The sequence below is a fragment of the Felis catus genome, chromosome B3 (genome assembly GCF_018350175.1).
Source record: "Felis catus isolate Fca126 chromosome B3, F.catus_Fca126_mat1.0, whole genome shotgun sequence".
In the NCBI taxonomy this organism is placed as follows: Eukaryota; Metazoa; Chordata; class Mammalia; order Carnivora; family Felidae; genus Felis; species Felis catus.
In genome coordinates this window covers 117,902,420-117,921,259 of record NC_058373.1, presented here as the reverse complement: position 1 = coordinate 117,921,259, position 18,840 = coordinate 117,902,420, and the positions used below count along the sequence as shown (strand labels likewise).

At 46.9% G+C, this 18,840-nt stretch overlaps 1 protein-coding gene and 1 pseudogene across 3 annotated transcripts in view; one reads left to right on the top strand and one right to left on the bottom strand.

The window, feature by feature from the left end:
• The window catches only part of DPF3 (double PHD fingers 3), a 307,348-nt gene that overhangs the window by 74,106 nt on the left and 214,402 nt on the right, over positions 1-18,840 (top strand). The gene's annotated exons all lie outside the window — the stretch shown is intronic.
• Positions 3,096-16,920, bottom strand: LOC109500913 (annotated as a pseudogene).

The window sequence follows — 18,840 nt, the reverse complement described above, 5'->3', positions numbered from 1 at the left end:
TGAAATCACGGACCGCAAGATCGTGACCTGAGCCGAAGTCAGATGCTTAACCGACTGAGCCACCCAGGTGCCCCTAATTTTATTTAAATCCAAGTTAGTTAACATATAGTGTAATAATGGTCTCAGGAGTAGAATTTAGTGAGTAATCACTTCCAGATATTTTCTATGGTTTTGAAGGCATATGTATATGTATATATATGTGTATATATATATACACACACACACACACACATATATATATATATATATATATATATATATATATATATATATATATGCGTGGCTATGCTAGAGTTGGTGTTAGGTAATTGAATTAAGAAAGAAAAATTGAGTTGTAGGGTAATTTCCTTTATTTCTTTGACTAAATGGTAAATTGAGAGAAAACTCATTCAGACCCTTTAGGAAAATCCTTCCTACAAACATTTAAATATCTCTAATCAGCCTATAATTTGCACATGGCCTGGGCTTTCTTTTTTTAAAATTTTTTTTTTAACGTTTATTTATTTTTGGGACAGAGAGAGACAGAGCATGAATGGGGGAGGGGCAGAGAGAGAGGGAGACACAGAATCGGAAACAGGCTCCAGGCTCTGAGCCGTCAGCCCAGAGCCTGACGCGGGGCTTGAACTCACGGACCGCGAGATCGTGACCTGGCTGAAGTCGGACGCTTAACCGACTGCGCCACCCAGGCGCCCCGGCCTGGGCTTTCTTTAGGCAAACAGTGTGTAGTGTGTGGCAAAGAGAGTTGATCTAAATTTTTAACAAAGTGCCAGCCGACCATGGGAATCAGCGTGTAAGGTAGTAACACTGACCGCATGTGGAGAAGAGATTGTGGGGTGCTTTTTTAAATAACGTTTGATCAGTGGCATACAATTTCTCCAGGTATCTCAGAGCAACAGGTTAAAGGTCGAATAAATGTGTAACGTGAGAATGTGTGACGTTTATTGCCAGGCACAGCGACTGGCGGTGATCCTTAAGAGTGTGAGGTGCAGGAAGCTCTGCATGGGTTCTCTTGAGATGGAAAGACCAGCCAGGCGGGGCATCCCCTGTGTTTATACATACTCCCCTCCCCCTGTCAGGAACGGGGGAGGGTGGGGTTACCGAAACAGGCTCACTATGGCAAATTGGATTCCGATTTCAGTTTTTCCTCCTCCCACAGACTTAGTGGTCATTAGGCTGAAGAAGGTCCCATAATCTGAACTCGTTCTCTGGTTCCCCGGACTGGTGCGCACATAGGACTCTGGCTGTGTTTCACGTTGCAGCCTGTTCTGGGATGAAGCAGCAGGAGCCTTGAGGGGCACCCTCCAAAGCAGCTTCTCTGTCGCCTCCTTTGCCCCAGTTCTGTGGGTCCATTCTTCTCCCGCAACTTGACTCTCTCTGGAGAACCGGATCTGGGGCTCGGAGCCCAGTGCTCTGTTTTCTCCTCTGCCCTCCCTTCAACTACCTGCGGCACCTCTTAGCTTCCACATCCTCAAAAGGGATAATGTTCTCCTTGAAAGCGTCTTTTGAGGATTAATTGATGTTTGCTCTATGCTTTGAAGAGAGAATCCTATCAAGTCTCTGCTGTCCTCAAAGCTGGTCCCAGTTCCAGCTGGTGCCAGGCCTGGCCAATCCGGACGCAGCACGAGCAGGCCTCTCATTGGCCGCCTTTCTGGGGCATACCCTCGGGCTGCTCATCTCCCTGAGTAGAAGGGCGACTGCCCACATAGGAGGCACAGACCCTCACGTGGACATTTTGTACGTTGCGTGTTTTTTGCTTGGAGAAAGGGTATTTGCATCCCTTGGGAAGTCAGTTTGTGGCTGTCTGTGACATTTTCTCATTTGGAAATTGTTCTTTTCTCTTTCTCTCTTTTTAATTTTTATTTATTTTATTAAAAAAAATTTTTTTAACGTTTATTTATTTTTGAGACAGAGAGAGACAGAGCATGAATGGGGGAGGGCCAGAGAGAGGAAGACACAGAATCTGAAACAGGCTCCAGGCTCTGAGCTGTCAGCACAGAGCCCCACGCGGGGCTCGAACTCACGGACCGTGAGATCATGACCTGAGCCAAAGTCGGCCGCTTAACCGACTGAGCCACCCAGGCACCCCTCTCTCTCTTTTTTAAAGCTTTGTAAGTGTAAGAGTAGTTAGAGTCTGCCACCTCTCAAGGAAGTCCCTTTGCCAGGCCATTTATATGGTAATTGCGTGTGATTTGGGGAGGAAAAGGATGTTACCTGCTTCATGATAAGCACTTTCATATCTGTGAATTCTTTTTTTTTTTTAAATGTAATACTGTTTATTTAACTTCAAAAACATTTCGGCATTCTAAACATACAGAAAAATAACAGAACGTTGCAAATTGTGTTTAGTATAGAAGGTTCTTTGAACTTTCATCGATGCGGTGGCTCTTTGCTGACCGTGAAGAGCTCTACAGTTTGTTTCAAAGCAAACAGGTTAAAGCTACCGCACTTAACTAAAAAAGATGCAAACACTTCTCATGCCAGCTGACTGTCTCCCCCCACCGCTGCCCCTTTTCCACAGCTAAGAACGGCAGCAGAACGCTAGGTCACTATATGCAGAAACAAGACAACCTGAAGCTAAACAGATGCCCACTGCAGTGTCCACAGGCCCAGCTTCACAGTGCACGCCCTGAGCTACAGCCCCTCCAAAAGGCATCTTCCCCCACAGCCTCAAGCCAAGCAAGGAGCATGAAGACTGTGTCTCAGTGGTTTTGTCCTTTTTTTTTTTTTTTTTTTTTTTTTTTTTTTTTACAAACTATAGATATGTACAGTTGAGAACTCAGGATTTCTAGCCCATAACCATAGAGTTAACACCACTTTACAAATTCAAAGGGGAAAATGCCAGAAACATCTCTAAAAGCCTTGTCACACCAACAGCAAAGTGCACAGAGTGCGGAGAACACGAGAGCCTTCTCATTTTAAAAATGTTTGGAGAGGGGCACCTGGGTGGCTCAGTCGGTTAAGTGGCCGACTTCGGCTCAGGTCATGATCTCGCGGTCCGTGAGTTCAAGCCCCGCGTCGGGCTCTGTGCTGACAGCTCAGAGCCTGGAGGCTGTTTCCGATTCTGTGTCTCCCTCTCTCTCTGCCCCTCCCCTGTTCATACTCTGTCTCTCTCTGTCTCAAAAATAAATAAATGTTAAAAAAAATTATAAAAAAAAATAAAAATGTTTGGACATACGTACAACTCTGATACGTTTCAGGGTGCTCCGGACCCCCCATGGCCGCTTCATGTAAACCACTGACAATTTCTAGAGCACTTTGAAGAGACTACAATATGACCATGACCCAGCTGTATAATTAAACTTAACGAGGGCAACAGACCCGCCTCGAATAAGAGAGGTGTCAATGACAGTGCTCCCTACTCTAAGGAGACAGATAAACAGTTTTTTTTTTTTTATTCCTCCTCTTCCTCCTCCTCCTCCTCCCCTTCCTCCTCATTTTCTTCATCTTCCTCTTCCACCTTTTTCCGGGCAACTTTTGCAGGACGCTTTTGCGCCATCAAACTTTCCTTTAGACTTACACTCAACGACATCCTTCTCGTACTTCTCCTTTAGCTCCACCGCCTTGTGGTCGTAAGGCTGCTTTTCACTGTCACTTAAGTTATCCCACATCTCATCCAGCTTCTTTGCCACATCTCCAACGGAGATACCAGGGTTTGTAGATTTGATCTTGGGGCGGAATTCTGAACAGGACAGGAAGAATCCAGACGGTGGCCTTTTGGGGGCGGTAGGGTCCTTCTTCATCTTGCCTCCCTTAGCTGGTCCATAATCCTTCATTTCCCGATCATAGCGCACTTTATCTGCCTTTGCCATTTCATCAAATTTAGATTTCTCTTTCTCAGACATTGTCTTCCACCTCTCAGAGCACTTCTTGGAAAATTCTGCAAAATTGACAGGGACCTCTGGGTTTTTCTTCTTATGTTCCTCTCTGCACGTCTACACAAAGACGGCATTAGCAGACATCTTGCACTTTGGTTTCTTGGGATCACCTTTAGCCATCCTGACCGTATTGTTCGCTAGCCTAGGCAGTGCAAGGCACGATGCACGGCTCTGCGCTCTCCAGCCTCGCCTTAGCTGCCTTCACGAGAGCCGCCTTATCCGCGAATTCTTTATTAAAGTTGTTGAATCAAAGAAATGGGAAGCTGCAGCCTCCTTATTGGAAGGATCTAGAAATGCAGTGTGAGTTAAGAACCTGAGGGTTCTAGGGAGAAGGTGGTTGAGAAACAGGAAGAGGGAAGGTTTGTTTTAAGCCCAGAACAAGCAGGGAATTCAAACAACGTAAGTCAAAGACACCTTAGTTGTCTTATCATCAAGGAGGACGAGGCTGGAGGGCAAAGCCAGCCAAGCACACTTGGGTCCTCTTCTGTGTCCTCAGATGGGCGTCAGGACATGGCAGGGGATTGAGGACCTGCTGCTGACTCTTCCAATGGGGCATTTCAAGGGGAGCCTTCATTTCCTGTCATTCCCCTCTAGCACCTGATCCCCATAAAGTGTCTCAGGCTCTTAGGGGCTTGTTTTAAGCACTGGTCTTTTCAATAGAAACCACTGCCTGCCTGTTTTAAATAATATTTCTGGCTTCTTGCAAAATCGAAGATCTGGCAACCCTGACCCTTCACCCCATCAAGGCAAGCACCAGCCGCTGCTGTCCCCTTTGATGGGGCAGTGGAACAGAACAGACGCTGTCTGGTTCACCGACTGGGGCACATGCTGACTTCTGACCTGTCGGGGAAATTAGTGAGGGGATGGAGTGTTAGTCCAGAAGCATACGCTGAGCACAGACATGTACGCACCTATGCACACACTCATCACCAGGATTCAGGCCCAGAGGGGATTACTCAAAGAAAGGTCACCTCTTGGCAGGTTCAGGGTGTATAATCCGCATGACAGATTTGAGAGAAGTTAGTCTTCGTGAGAGGAGAAGAATCAGATGATCGTGGCACACAGTGCAAGAGATGCTTGTGTGTGTGGAAAAAAGAAAGGGCTGGGGTGCCTGGGTGGCTCAGTTAAGTGTCTGACTCTTGGTTTTGGCTCAGGTCATGATCTCATAGTTTGTGAGATGGAGCCCTGCGTTGGAGTCTGTGCTGACAACATGGAGCCTGTTTGAAATTCTCTCTCTCTCTCCCTCCCTCCCTCCCTCCCTCCCTCCCTCCCTCCCTCCCCCCCCCCCCGTGTCCCCTGCTCGTATGCTGTCTTTCAAAATAAATAAAACTTAAAAAAAAATTGAGAAAAAAGAAAGTGCCTTTCTCTGGCATACCTATGTGTTTGGAGCAGCAGTGTGGAAGAGTGTGGTGACGAGGCAAAAGCAGGGACAACACCTGCTTGAGCACCTGTGATGCTCTGGACAGGGCCTGGGGCACCCAGGAGCTTGGTCGGTATGGTCTAATGAGAGCCAGCCATAGATTTGTGGGTGCACTCAACCTGGAAGGATAATTTCAAGACCTGGAAGAATAATTTCTCTTCTCCCTTTCTCAGTGTGCTCATCAGCCGAATGAAGACACTACAACAGGCACTGCCAAATCAAGTGCCTTTAGGGGCCAGGCCTGCTGTGTCAGTGAGTGAAGGGATGTCTGGATGGGAAACGTAGGATAAGAAGTGAAGAAGATGGTGGTGAGCTAGAAGTTCATGCCCATCCAGCGGATGTCCAAATTCAGCCCCAGCTATTTGTCACATGGGAAGGTGATTCCAGTGTCGCCAAGACTCCTCACTTTAAAAAAAAAAAATTTTTTTTTTCAACGTTTTTATTTATTTTTGGGACAGAGAGAGACAGAGCATGAACGGGGGAGGAGCAGAGAGAGAGGGAGACACAGAATCGGAAACAGGCTCCAGGCTCCGAGCCATCAGCCCAGAGCCTGACGCGGGGCTCGAACTCACGGACCGCGAGATCGTGACCTGGCTGAAGTCGGACGCTTAACCGACTGCGCCACCCAGGCGCCCCCAAGACTCCTCACTTTTTAAGAGAGGCTCTAAATCTGAATTTTTTATGTGAACCCTAACAACTTTTGATGTAATGAATTCAATTTTCAAAAAGCAGAGTGCGGCCAAACAAAGCATACTTGGGGGCCGTATTTGGCCTGTAGGTCCTGGGTTTGCAACCTCTGGGATGAAGCCTGCTCGGTGTCTCCCTACTTGACTACTGACTCTACTTTGCCGAGCTTGTGGTATGAGGAGGAGGGAACTGTTGTAGGTGAAGAATGAAAGTGAGGACAGAGTTGGGGTGGAGGTGAGAAGTGAAGCTTGGACCACACCATTACCAGGCGGGGTAGGCGGATCTGCACCTGCTGGCTTCAGCGAGGACTGTTGCAAGGCCAGGCAAGAATTGTGCATGGAAGCAGGTGGGAGGGCCAATCCAGGTGAGGTGGCTGAGGGAAAGGGCATAAGCTGTGGGTGGCAGTGGTAGGGGCGGCAGGGTGTGGAGGTCAAGAGGCAGTGAGGACAGCCCAGGAGAGAGCAAGAAGGAGCTCTGTGGGCCAGGGGGCTCAGACTGTTTGCCTTCTGCTCTGTGCTGGCGTGGGGTGGGGGGTGGGGGTGGTGTGTGCAGCTCCTCACCAGCCATGCCCAGGGGAAAAGTGTCACAGCCACACCGGGCGCTCTGTGCATTGCGCATCTATTCAGAAAAGCACGATCCTCGGTCCAGCCTTCCCAACTTGGAACCGTAGCTGGGAATGTAAGCCTGTCATACGTGAGGAGGCAGAGCAGCATGATGGGTGAGAAGAGAATAAGTTTAGGTCTCCTACAACTTGAGTTTGAAGTTGACCCTTGTCATTTGTTAGCCACGTGGCCCAGGCAAGTTAGTGAACTTCTTTTTGCGCCCGGTTTCCTCATTTGGGAACAATAATAGTTCCTACCTTGTCGGGTTGTCAGGAGGATTAAATGCAAACAAATGTCTTAGTGTGTGAAGTGCTTAGTATGGGTCCTGGCACAAAGTAAGTGCTCAAATTGAGCTCATTATTATTATGAGACAAGCAGTGACCCCAGCTAACTTGTGGTTAAGCACAAAATCCTTCATCTCAGCAGAGAGTCGACAACAGATGCAGTAAAAGTTCACTCCTCCCCTACTGCAAATGCTTCCCTAAACACAGACTCTCTGGCCTGAGCTCCTACTTGCCAGAAAAGCCGGAGATATCGTACCTACCTGGATAAGGGTCATCTACAGAGCTTAGCTAAGTCTGTTTGGGCCCAGTATCACCTGGTTTACATAACGGTGTTTTCACTCATGTAACAAATATTTGTTGAGTAACCACTATGTTCCTAGTGCTAAGAAAGGGTTTTGGGGGTGTTGAGTAGAATAAGATGAGTTGGGCCTTAAGGTACTGAATCTAACATAGAGAGTATGCTGCCGTAACACAGATCTCCAAAAAGAATGGCTAAATAAGACAGAGGTTTATTTCTGTCTTATGTAAACCCTAGGGCAAGCACACCAAACTGGCAAAGTAGGTACATGAAATCATTCACGGACCCTGGTTATTTACTGTTTCGCATCTCTAAGTCTGTGTTTCAGGATGTGGGTAGTAGGAGGTGATGAAATCCAAGGCCAGCAGCTTGCACTTAAGGAGCTTCCACTCACAACCCATTGGTCGGAGCTTGGTCATATGGCTGCAAGGGATGCTGGGAAATGTAGTCTGGAGCAGACGGCCATGTGCTCAGGCAAAACTTGGGACTGGAGGTTATTATAAGAAGGCAGAAGGGAGAATGAATACTGGAGGGAAGTTAGCAATGTATGATTCAGGGAGATAGGGAGACAAATGAACGCTCCTAACAGTTAAGTGAATGCTCCTCTCAATAGCACCAGCTGTAATCCTTGAGTCGAAAACTATGTTGTGGCTCTCATTGGAGTTTGGGATTTGAACTCACACTTCTGGTTTAAAATCCCAGTTCTATCAGTTACCACAGCGTTGCGCGGCATTGGTGGTATAGTGGTGAGCATAGCTGCCTTCCATGTACCCCAGGGTTGGTATAAGAATGAAATAAGTCAACCCATGTGATGCTTTTAGGATATGGTCTGAGCCAGAGTCAATGCTCAGGAAGTGTTAAGCTATTACTGCCAGGGAGTGAGAATGTGTCAAGAAGGTCAGTGACTCAAGGATAGCTCGTGGACTGGCTATATCTCTCAGTTTTATAGCTTCCTATAGGCCTCTAGATGCAACCTTGGGCCTTGAACCCTGGCCCTTCTCGTCACTGAGAATGTTAATGAAGACAGACAAGGCTATCTGAATGGGCTGGTGTTTTGAAAAAATAGAATCAGTTTGTGTTGGCCTGGGCTGGACCTAAGAGATGACCTTAGATAGGGTATTTCAAGGTCAGCTTTCTATAGCTTGAGTAAGAGCAGGTGAATTTAGTACATGGTCTACAGACCTCTGTGGGAAGAGTAAGACCCCTTCTTGTTGGGTGTGTCTCCAGGTAAAAAGCTGTAGAAATTATAAATAAATTATAGATAAATAAACAGTGTTCAGTGAGGCCTCACAGGGGCTGGAGAGTCCTTTGCCCTTGAAGAGGACCCTGGTGGCCTGTCTAGAGAAAAGTGGAAAAGCCACCCCCGCCTGGGTACTGCACTGGCAGGAGTTGGGGTGTCCTCTTACTGGGAGCTGGTGTTCTATGATATGCAGAGGGTATTGTTTTCCATCTCCTGCAGGTGTCATGTGGAGAGAGAACCTTCCTAGCTTCAGAACAAGAGACATAACTTGCCTTGGCAACTCACACGGTGGGTAGATTTTAGCAGAAAAATAAAGATATTGGACAATGGGTTTCCACCGGTTTTCGGCACGGTCTCATTTTCAGAGGTCCGAGGAGCTTTCATACTCTTTTCATCCCCAGCTTTTGGAATCAGACCACACACTACTCTGGTAGGAAGTAGCATCTCACAATGGGCACCATTTTTTACTCCCTAAAAGCATCTAATTGACTCCCAGGAAATGGGGTGGACCTAGAGAAGGGAGTACATGTTGGAAGACTCCTAAGTGCTTAGGACCCCACTTGTGCTTGTGGAGAAGCTGGCAGAGGTGGGCCAGCACTGTGAGTGGGGCATCTAAGGTCCTGGGTAGGAGCTAGCCTCACGGGTAAGGAGGCAGGTGGTCATATTCCTCCTGCCTGGCTCTCGTAACCTTAGCTGACCTCTTGGTCTTGACTTCTTGGTGTCATGGAGATCCTACAGCTGGCTAGCCTGGCTCTGTAGGTGGCCATGTCCTGGGGTTTTCACTCACATTTTCTCCAGCTCTGTGAACCTCGTGTCTTCTCTCTCATCAGTTCCCAACTGGGCCTTCACTCTTCTTACCACTGGGATCGATCTTTTATTCTTCTTTCCTTAAGGAAAGCTTGTTAATAAGGTGGGGACGATAGTGAGAGCTGATTAAACCAGGGTCTCTAGTTCTGGAGGCCTCAGCTGAAACTGTGATGTCGTCTTTGCATGAGATTATATACGTAATCACCAGGATGTACGTCACAAGGGATCACATGTATCTTCTGTGCCTAGATCATACCATCTGTGGCATCCGGGCACTACGAATTTATATTAAGAATAGTAAATCCTGTAATTCTTTTGAGATCATAATAATTTTACATCATATTTGGGTTTGTGTGTGCATGTACGGGAAAAGTGTGAATTTGTGAAGTGTGCATATTTAAAATGTGCCATACATGGGGCGCCTGGGTGGCTCAGTCGGTTAAGTGTCCGACTTCAGCTCAGGTCACGATCTCGCGGTCCATGAGTTTGAGCCCTGCGTCGGGCTCTGGGCTGATGGCTCAGAGCCTGGAGCCTGCTTCCGATTCTGTGTCTCCCTCTCTCTCTGTCCCTCCCCCATTCATGCTCTGTTTCTCTCTCTGTCTCAAAAATAAATAAACGTCAAAATGTGCCATACATGTTGTAGTCCTGCCTTGAATTTCTTATTTATTTATTTATTTATTTATTTATTTATTTATGTTTTTTTAAAATTAATTTATTTTTGAGACAGAGAGAGACAGAGCATGAGCAGTGGAGGGGCAGAGAGAGAGGGAGACACAGAATCCGAAGCAGGCTCCAGGCTCTGAGCGGTCAGCACAGAACCCGACGCAGGGCTCGAACTCATGAACCACGAGATTGTGACCTGAGCTGAAGTTGGACGGTTAACTGACTGAGCCACCCAGGCGCCCCTCCTCATTTTTTTTTTTTAATGTTTATTTATTTTTGAGTTTTGAGAGGGACAGAGAGACAGAGCACGATCAGAGAGGGGGCAGAGAGAGAGACACACACAGAATCTGAAGCAGGCTCCAGGCTCTGAGCTGTCAGCACAGAGCCCGACGTGGGGCTGGAACCCACGAACCGTGAGATCATGACCCGAGCCGAAGTTGGACGCCCAACCAACTGAGCCACCGAGGCGCCCCGAATTTCTTCATTTTTTAATCACCTGGGTACCTGGGGGGGGGAGTCTCTTTTCCTCTGAGAGGCCCTGTATGTATGCCTGCTAGATCAGGGGTGAACAACCCTTTTTACACAAGAGGGCAGTTCAGGAAAAATAAACAAATGTGCTTACAGGTCTTCTTTGCCTCTTAATCAACTTGATGAGAGCTTTATTGAGTCTCAGGACTCAGGGGTGGGTAGGGCATCAAGGAATGTGTATTCTTACAACTTACTCTAATGGGTAGCATAGTATCAGTGAGAAAAAGGACACTGCTTTGGGAGTCCTTGAAAACTAAATATCCAGGTGTTTGGAGACAGTTTTCCAACTTCTCATTGTGAAATTAGATGGCTAGATGCCTGTGTGATCCTTGTCACTGCCTGGACTAACTCCATAACCCTCGGACTAGTGTTTTCTGTATCTCAGTATCTCTCTTGCTCGGCACAGTGCACAGTAGGGGCTTAATAAGTGCTTATTAGGAAGCAATAGGGTATAATGGTTAAGAACACCGACTTTCGATAGACTGCCTACTTCTGTCACTTACTAGCTGTGTGACTTTTGGCAAGTTTCTTAACCTCTCCGGGCCTCAGTCTCAGTCTATAAGTTGGGAATTACATAAACCCCTACCTCACAGATGGGGACTGAATGAATTAATACATGTGAGCACTTCTAGCAATGCCTGGCCTATATAAACCTGCTTAAGTGTTAGCCATTGTTACAAATATTGTTATTGAGCTGAGAAGAGACCCAAGTTTGCCTGTGGTGCTAGAGCTTTCTAGAGCATCTCTTTCCATCTCTAGCTTCTGCTTCCTTCCCATTGATGGGATTTTCACTCTAGTCTCTGTGAAAATAGATTCGATTTCCATATAAAATAACTAGGCCTTTTCCCTCATTCCAAACTTTTTTTTTTTTTTTTTAAGGGCAGAAAAGCGAAAACCAAAACCCTGAGTATTTTTGAAGCAAATGTGGGTCCATCTGTAACAGCGCATTGGATTAATAACCTGAGTGGAGGCTGCACGTCTAGATTTGGTGAAACTGCTCTTTTCCAAAGAAAGTGCCAGGTTCTCCGTTCGCCTTTCATCTCCTCTCACAGAATGCCCGTCTTGCACACTCAGCTAATCTGTCTGGTTTTCGCATCGACAGGAGAGCTCCCGGGAACGATACACGCCAGATACGATCTGGCTCCAGGAGCCCTGTCTGCCTGATTACTTTATTCATAATCACCTTTAAGTTTTGCTCATTGACTGATTTTTTTAAAGGTTTAAATATTGAAGTGTAGCATATGCAGAGAAAGGTGCACGGTGTGTTCAGCCGAATACATTTCAACAAGTTGAATTTCTTTGTGTCCTCAACACCCAGATTAAGAAACAACAGGACAGGGGCGCCTGGGTGGCGCAGTCGGTTAAGCGTCCGACTTCAGCCAGGTCACGATCTCACGGTCCGTGAGTTCGAGCCCCGCGTTGGGCTCTGGGCTGATGGCTCAGAGCCTGGAGCCTGTTTCCGATTCTGTGTCTCCCTCTCTCTCTGCCCCTCCCCCGTTCATGCTCTGTCTCTCTCTGTCCCAAAAATAAATAAACGTTGAAAAAAAAAAAAAACAAAAAAAAAGAAACAACAGGACAGAAGCCCAGCTGTGCCCCTTCCAGTTACAACCTCACCCCTTACCCAGCCCCGCCAAGGGTAACTATCCCAGCTCTAACCCCATCAGATGGAATCTTCTACTATGTCCGCTTCTGCGTCTAGATTTCCCCCTTCAACACTGTGAGATTCGTCCATAGTGTTGACTGTAGTATTAGGCTGTTTGTTCTTAGTGCTGTGTAGTCCTTCAGGTAAATAGACCATTTCTTTGCCTCTTCTACCCTTTTTTAAAACACTTTTTAAACTATTTATTTTTGAGAGACAGAGCATGAGCGGGGGAGGGGCAGAGAGAGAAGGATACACAGAATCTGAAGCAGGCTCCAGGCTCTGAGCTGTCAGCACAGAGCCTGACGTGGGGCTTGAACCCGTGAACTGTGATCGCGAGCTCATGACCTGAGCCGAAGTTGGACACATAGCCGACTGAGCCACCCAGGCGCCCCATGCCTGTTCTACTCTTGAGGGACACATGGCAGTTCCTAGTTGGAGACTTCTATGAATTTCACGGTGAGGAATATGCTGGCACATGTCTTTTGGGGGCCTGAAGTGCACACACCTGCCGGTGGGACCTCCAGGTCAGAGGGTGGGTGTGTATTCAGGAAATGCTGCCACACGCTCTTCCGGGGAAGGGGTGGCAATCCTCTGCTTGATTTTGATGAAGAAAATGATTCCGTATTCACATCTGATTTGGGTTTTAAGGCAGAATAACACTGTACTCATTCTGTCATTTTGCCATTCCTGTATTTCTCCCCTCTCATGCGTGTGGACCGTGTGGTCACTGGGCAAATTCACTTGAGTTGCTGGAACTGCCTCTTTTGGGGAGCCTCTTGAAATGCTACCTGAGTAGTACTACCTGAAATGGAAGGTTTAGGACTCCTCCCCCACCTCCCAAAATGTCTGCTTTATTTTCAAGAACAGCAAATACTAATTGCCACATCCTTTGCAAAAAAGAATCATCTCCTACCCTCCCAACACTCCTCACACCCTTTATTGAATGAGATGTAGAGTTTAGGGAAGTTTTGAGTGAATATCAAACATCAGTGAGATTACTGATTTCCCAAAATTTGCTCGCTGGGTCGTTCCTCCCATAACTTCAATTACAGTTGCCCTTCTTTGCAATTCGACAAAGCTGGGCAAATAGAGAGTCAAAAGTCCCTTGGTCTAGCTCTGACTTCTGTTTGTAAACAGCCACGGTGCAAGGTGCTTCAGCAATGCAGAGGGACAGGAGGCCTTCCCGTCCAGCCCCCGAAACCTTATAAATAGGGACCTCTGAATCTTAGTGGGAATTCAAAAAATTTTTAAAATGTTTATATTTATTTTTGAGACAGAGAGAGACAGAGCATGAGCAGGGGAGGGGCAGAGAGAGAGAAGGAGACACAGAATCCGAAGCAGGCTCCAGGCTCTGAGCTGTCAGCACAGAGCCTGACGTAGGGCTCGAACCCATAAACAGTGAGATCGTGACCTGAGCCGAAGTCGGATGCTCAACCAACTGAGCCACCCAGGCACCCCTGAATCTTAGCGGGAATTTAATCAAATCTGTTCGTTTGGCTTGCCCTCCCTTCTGTGACCCCCAAACAACAAGCTAGAAACAACATCCCATAGAATAACACCAAAAATACTACTTCACACACCGCTTCCTCGTAAAAATCACTGACAAAAGTGCTCTCAGATCCTGTAGCACCAGGCTGTTATTATTTTATTTTACAGATGGGAAAATTAAAATCTGCAGAGTTGACTTGACACTGTAGAATCCTGGAAGAACTGGTGGTTGGAGGCCAGTTCCTTGCCTGGGATATGCCCTTCTAGAAGCAGGGGGTCTTTGCAAAGAGGAGTTTTAAGGATGAGTGGCTACATTGGGAGCTCATCACGAGGTCCTTTTGATGGGTGACTTTCACATCCTGGAGCTTGGTATTTTGTCTGGTTAGAAAGTGGTCTTTGAGGGGCACCTGAGTGGCTCAGTGGGTTAAGCATCTGATTTTGGTTTTTTGTCATGATCTCACGGTTCATGAGTTTGAGCCCCACGTCAAGCTCTGTGCTGACAGCTTGGAGTCTGGAGCCTGCTTTGGATTCTGTGTCTCCCTCTCTCTCTAGCCCTCACCGCTCACACTCTGTTTCTATCTCTGTCTCTCAAAAATAAATAAACATGAACAAACAATTTAAAAAAAGAAAGTGGTTTTTGGTGAGGATGGATGTACAAGGAATCCATTGCTGGCTTGTTAGTAGCAGCCAAGAATTGAAACTCAATGAGCGCCTATGTCAGTAGGGAAATGGCCCAGTAGCTATGGTACCTTCACACCTTGGATCATTACAGAACCATTAAAAGATTTTGGTAAAGTATGGCAGAATAGATAAAAGGGAGAAGAATGTATATGATCTATAATTCTATTTTTTTAAACAATCACCACCCCCCCTCAACCCACTATGAGTGTGTGTGTGTGTGTGTGTGTGTGTCTGAAGTTACATGAGTCTGGGGAAAAATGTAGAAGGACACACTAAAATGTTAACATGGGCTACCTGGGGAAAGCGGGCTGAGGATGGGGGGTGCTGATGTGGGAGAACAACGTATAGCAAAATGACATGTGATAAAATGCCATTTGAATACATTATCTATGCATGTGTATGCATACAAATGCATAAAAAGTACATGCAAAAATTTACAAGTCAAACAAAAGAGTTGTTCTAGTAAGAACAGGGCTGTGAACCCTATATGGGTCAGTTAGCTTGGCAAGGGCCGGAGCTCCGTTCTGTGGCTGAAGGCTTTACCCCCAGGCCAGTTGTGTTGAAAGTGAAGGACGTTGGTCAGAAGAGGATCCAGGAACATGTGTGGGAGTCTGAGCACAGACACACTGCTGCCTTTGGTAAATCGGTAATCATAGCTACCGTCTTGATGTGCTTAGAATGTACTGGCATTTTCATACTTTCTTGAAGTTAGGTATTTTCATCCCCATTTCAAGATGAGGACACCTGAGGGGCAGGCAGCTGAAGGCCGCATCGTGAGTGGGTGTTGCTGAGGTTTAAGCCCAGCTCTGATTCCAGAACTTCTGCTTTTCAGATTCCCTTGCAGCTTGGGGTTTAGTGGGGGGTGATCAGGCTGGCCTGCTTTGATCCACTCTGAGATTTCTGTGAGGTCCTCTCTCGCAGGGGTGGGTCCTAAAATGTAGCTTTTGCTGTTAAAACCAAGCAAGCCACGGTCTAGTGAATGTTTCCTGTGCGTTCTCGCTGGCCTGGTTTTGGATGGCAAGGCTTCATAACCTGGGTGAGGGAGAGCAGCCTGTTCGGGCCTCTGTTCCCAAGGGAGCAGGGCTGCATGGAAAAGTAGGGCATGTGGACACCTACCTCAGGACAGGTGAAAGGCAGACTGACTTGTTAAAAAGGAAGATAGTTTCACCACTTCTGACATCTGGCCCCTGAACAGTCTCAGCGGCCAGTTTGGGAGCAAAGATTTGGGCTTTCGTGGGGAATCTCTCTCCCGCCATCCACCCCCCTGGCCCCACTAAACACACAAAAAACTAACAGTTGTGGCTGGTGTGGCGGCCCGGTAGTGTGACTTCCACCCAAAGCGCCGAGGGCTTGTGCTGTTGCCAAGGTGCCCCCAAATGAGTATTTAAGATAAAAATCTCATCTCTGCCAATGGATGTCACCTGTGGCCCCCTTCTCTTTTCTTGGCCTTGGTTTCCTCATTCACAAAATGGGGATCGGATTTTTCTCTTGCTTCTGATTAAACGAATAGGTGCTTCTGGTTAAACGATCAGAAGCACGTTGTGTATTTAGAAAGACAACACCAGTTCTGTGTGTTGGGTTTTGACTGCAGACCACGGCGCTGCTGATACCAATAGTCACTGCCATTTTTATGGAACAAGTCTGGATATTTCTAGTGCAGCAGGACCGCTGTTTTCTACAGGGTGCTGTGTCTTCACAGTGACGTCTGTGACTTCCAGGAGCAGGGCCATGGCATAAAGGTGAACTTGGCCGCAGAGGGTGAGCAGGCCGCAGGGAAGGCCTTCCCTGGGCCCTCCTGCCCACGGTCTGAGGCAGGTGGCTGCCATTCCCCTGGTGAGGTTGCAGCAGCTGGAACTGGAGACACCGCCCTCTGCCTTCCTTCCCTGTCTGCGGAAGCCCCGCAGGGCCTGGGAGGGGAAGACAGAATGAGGAGGAAGCAGGCAGCAGGCTGTTGCCTTCACCTGAGGATTTGGGGCAAGGCCTGCCCATGCCCGCACTTTCACTCTCTGCCCACAGATTGTAGACTGAGCCTCATGGCCAAGGACAAATAGTCTGATCTTTCAGAGCCACAGTTTTCCTCTATTTAGTGGAGCAAAATCCTTTTGAATGAGCCTGTGTAGATGTCGTGATTGTGAACAGTGATCTTGTTACTATTTCTTAAAGGCTGGGACTGGGCCTCCAGTACCCAGCACGGAGCCTGGTGCACAGTCGGAACCCAGAGGAATGCTTTCTGTTGACATAGAGCTCCTGGAGATACATGGCTGGACGGTGCGAGATGTAACTATTGAGGAAATAATTTTCTCCCTTCCTTTGCTTTCCTCTGTGCATGATATAGTGTGGGATTTGTGCACCTTTTCCTCTATCCTTATTCTTCTTTGCATTTATTTTACTTAAGAAGTGATTTTCTTCTGACAAATTAAATACAGCTGATAGGACCTAACCATATGCCCCTCTCCTGTTTGCAGTTTTGAGTGAAGAAGGTAAAATACTGTGCCCTGCTTACTTCTGCTTAAAGTGTAGGGATAGACTAACCTGCATCCTGGAAGCTGCTCCTGGCTTTTTTTCCCCATCAGGACTATGTGGCGTTGCCTGAGGTCCCCAGACAGAGTGGTTTCCCTGGGTCTAGATAGCATGAGGACTGGAGTTGGGCTCCCAGTGGGCTCCCAGGCACTGGAGAGTAGGGTATCCTTTGGAGAAAAGGGGGAAAAAATCCACGCAAATGGAATGATAAAGGAATGACATCACGGTAGGCATAGCAACGGCAGGGTAATCATAATCTCCACACAAGGTGGTCAGAACCCCAAGGGAAAGCCTAGTTTCATTGTGTTCCTTTTCCCATCGGAGAGGCAGGAGCAGGGAGGCGTGGAGGAGGGGTTGCTTATCCAATGGCTAGAGCAGTCCCGAGGTTTTGCTGTTCACTCCAGATCTGCCTCCCCGCTCTGACAGTCTCTCTGGAGTAGGGGTGTGCCCCCTTGAAGCATTTGCATTCTGTTACCTTGTTATCTACGGTGGCCCTTGGAATTTGGCTGGAGAAGGGGAACAAAAAGAGAGGGATGCGTGTCAGTGGAGAAAGGAGAGAGATGAAATTATCCTCAGGAAAATTTTATGGAACCCTGGAGCTTCCTCCTCGGGTTCTCCTGCCCACAGGCGTGGAGCTACTCTGATAAATGCACACACGGTCCATCTCCTGTCCCTTACTTGCTTCTTCAGGCCTTGACTTCTGCCGCAGATGGTGTTGAGCTGGGTGTAAACCACATAAATTGTGATAATTTCAAAGTGTCCAAAGCCCAAAGCGATTCAGAGTAACCTCCTGAGGCACCGTGTGGATAAAGCAGCTACCTACATGGTGAGCGCTGACACCCTGGGACAGCTCGGGATGTTGTCTCGGGAGGTCATCTTGAACACAGTGCAAGGGTTGTAGGTGTCAAAGAGTTGAATAAGGGGCATGAGCTGGGAGACTGCTGTTCTGGGGCTTTGGGGTACTCTGGGTCCAGAAATCATTTCTCCTTTCCTGTCATTGTTGGATAGCTATAACAGGTCATGCCTGGTTGTGGTTTCTCTGTAGGTCAAATCATGGTTGCCTGGTTGTGTCCCTGTCACCCTGACATTTAGAAATCTTAAAAGTGGGTGAGGCAACCCTACCGAGGCATGGATGGCTATCATGAGCTGAATGAACCATCTCTGCTCTTCAGCAGAACAACTCATCCCCAACCTATGGATATTATACACACACACACACACACACACACACACACACACACACACACACACATAATTTAAATTGGACTTTTAAAGATATTTAAGAGTCTCTTGGGAAGCACACCCTTTGGCTTCTTTGGTTAGAATATCTGGAATTTTCTTTTCTTTGTGTAGAATATCTGGGCAAGCTGGAGAAATTGCTTACCCAGCTGTTCTTGGCTATGGGTAATTTTGTAAAGTGAACTTACTTAATTTTTTTTATTGAGATAAGATTCATGTAACATAAAGTTCACCATTTCAACTGTGTACAATTCACTGATTTTTAGTTTTAGAGCATACGAGTCAATGGTTTTAGTAAACCTGCAGTGTGGTGCAATCATCACTACTACCTAATTCCAGAACGTTTTTGGCACCCCAGAAAGAGATTTTGCACTCATTACGTAGTCACTTCTCACTCCTTTCCCCCTTCTCCCCAGCCCCTGGCATCCACAAGTCTTCCTTCAATCTCTATGGATTTCCCTATTTTGATTATGTCCTATAAATGAAATTAGACAATATATGTGGACTTTTGTGTCTGGATTCTTCAACTTACCATGTTTTCAGTGTCCAACCACATAGTAGCATATATCAAGACTGCATTTTTTTTAAGTGGCAGAATACTATTCCATTATGTGGTATACTGTATTTTATTTATCTACCCATCAGTTGATAGACATTTGGGTTATTTCCACTTTTTCACTATTATGAGTAATGCTAACATGCACATTCAAATACAAGTCTTTGTGTGAACATATGTTTTCAGTTTTTTTGACCATACACCTAGGATTGAAACTGCTGGGTCATATGACAACTGTATCTTTAATTTTTGGAGGAACTACCACTGTTTTCCACAGCGGCTGCACATTTTACATTCTTACCAGCAACGT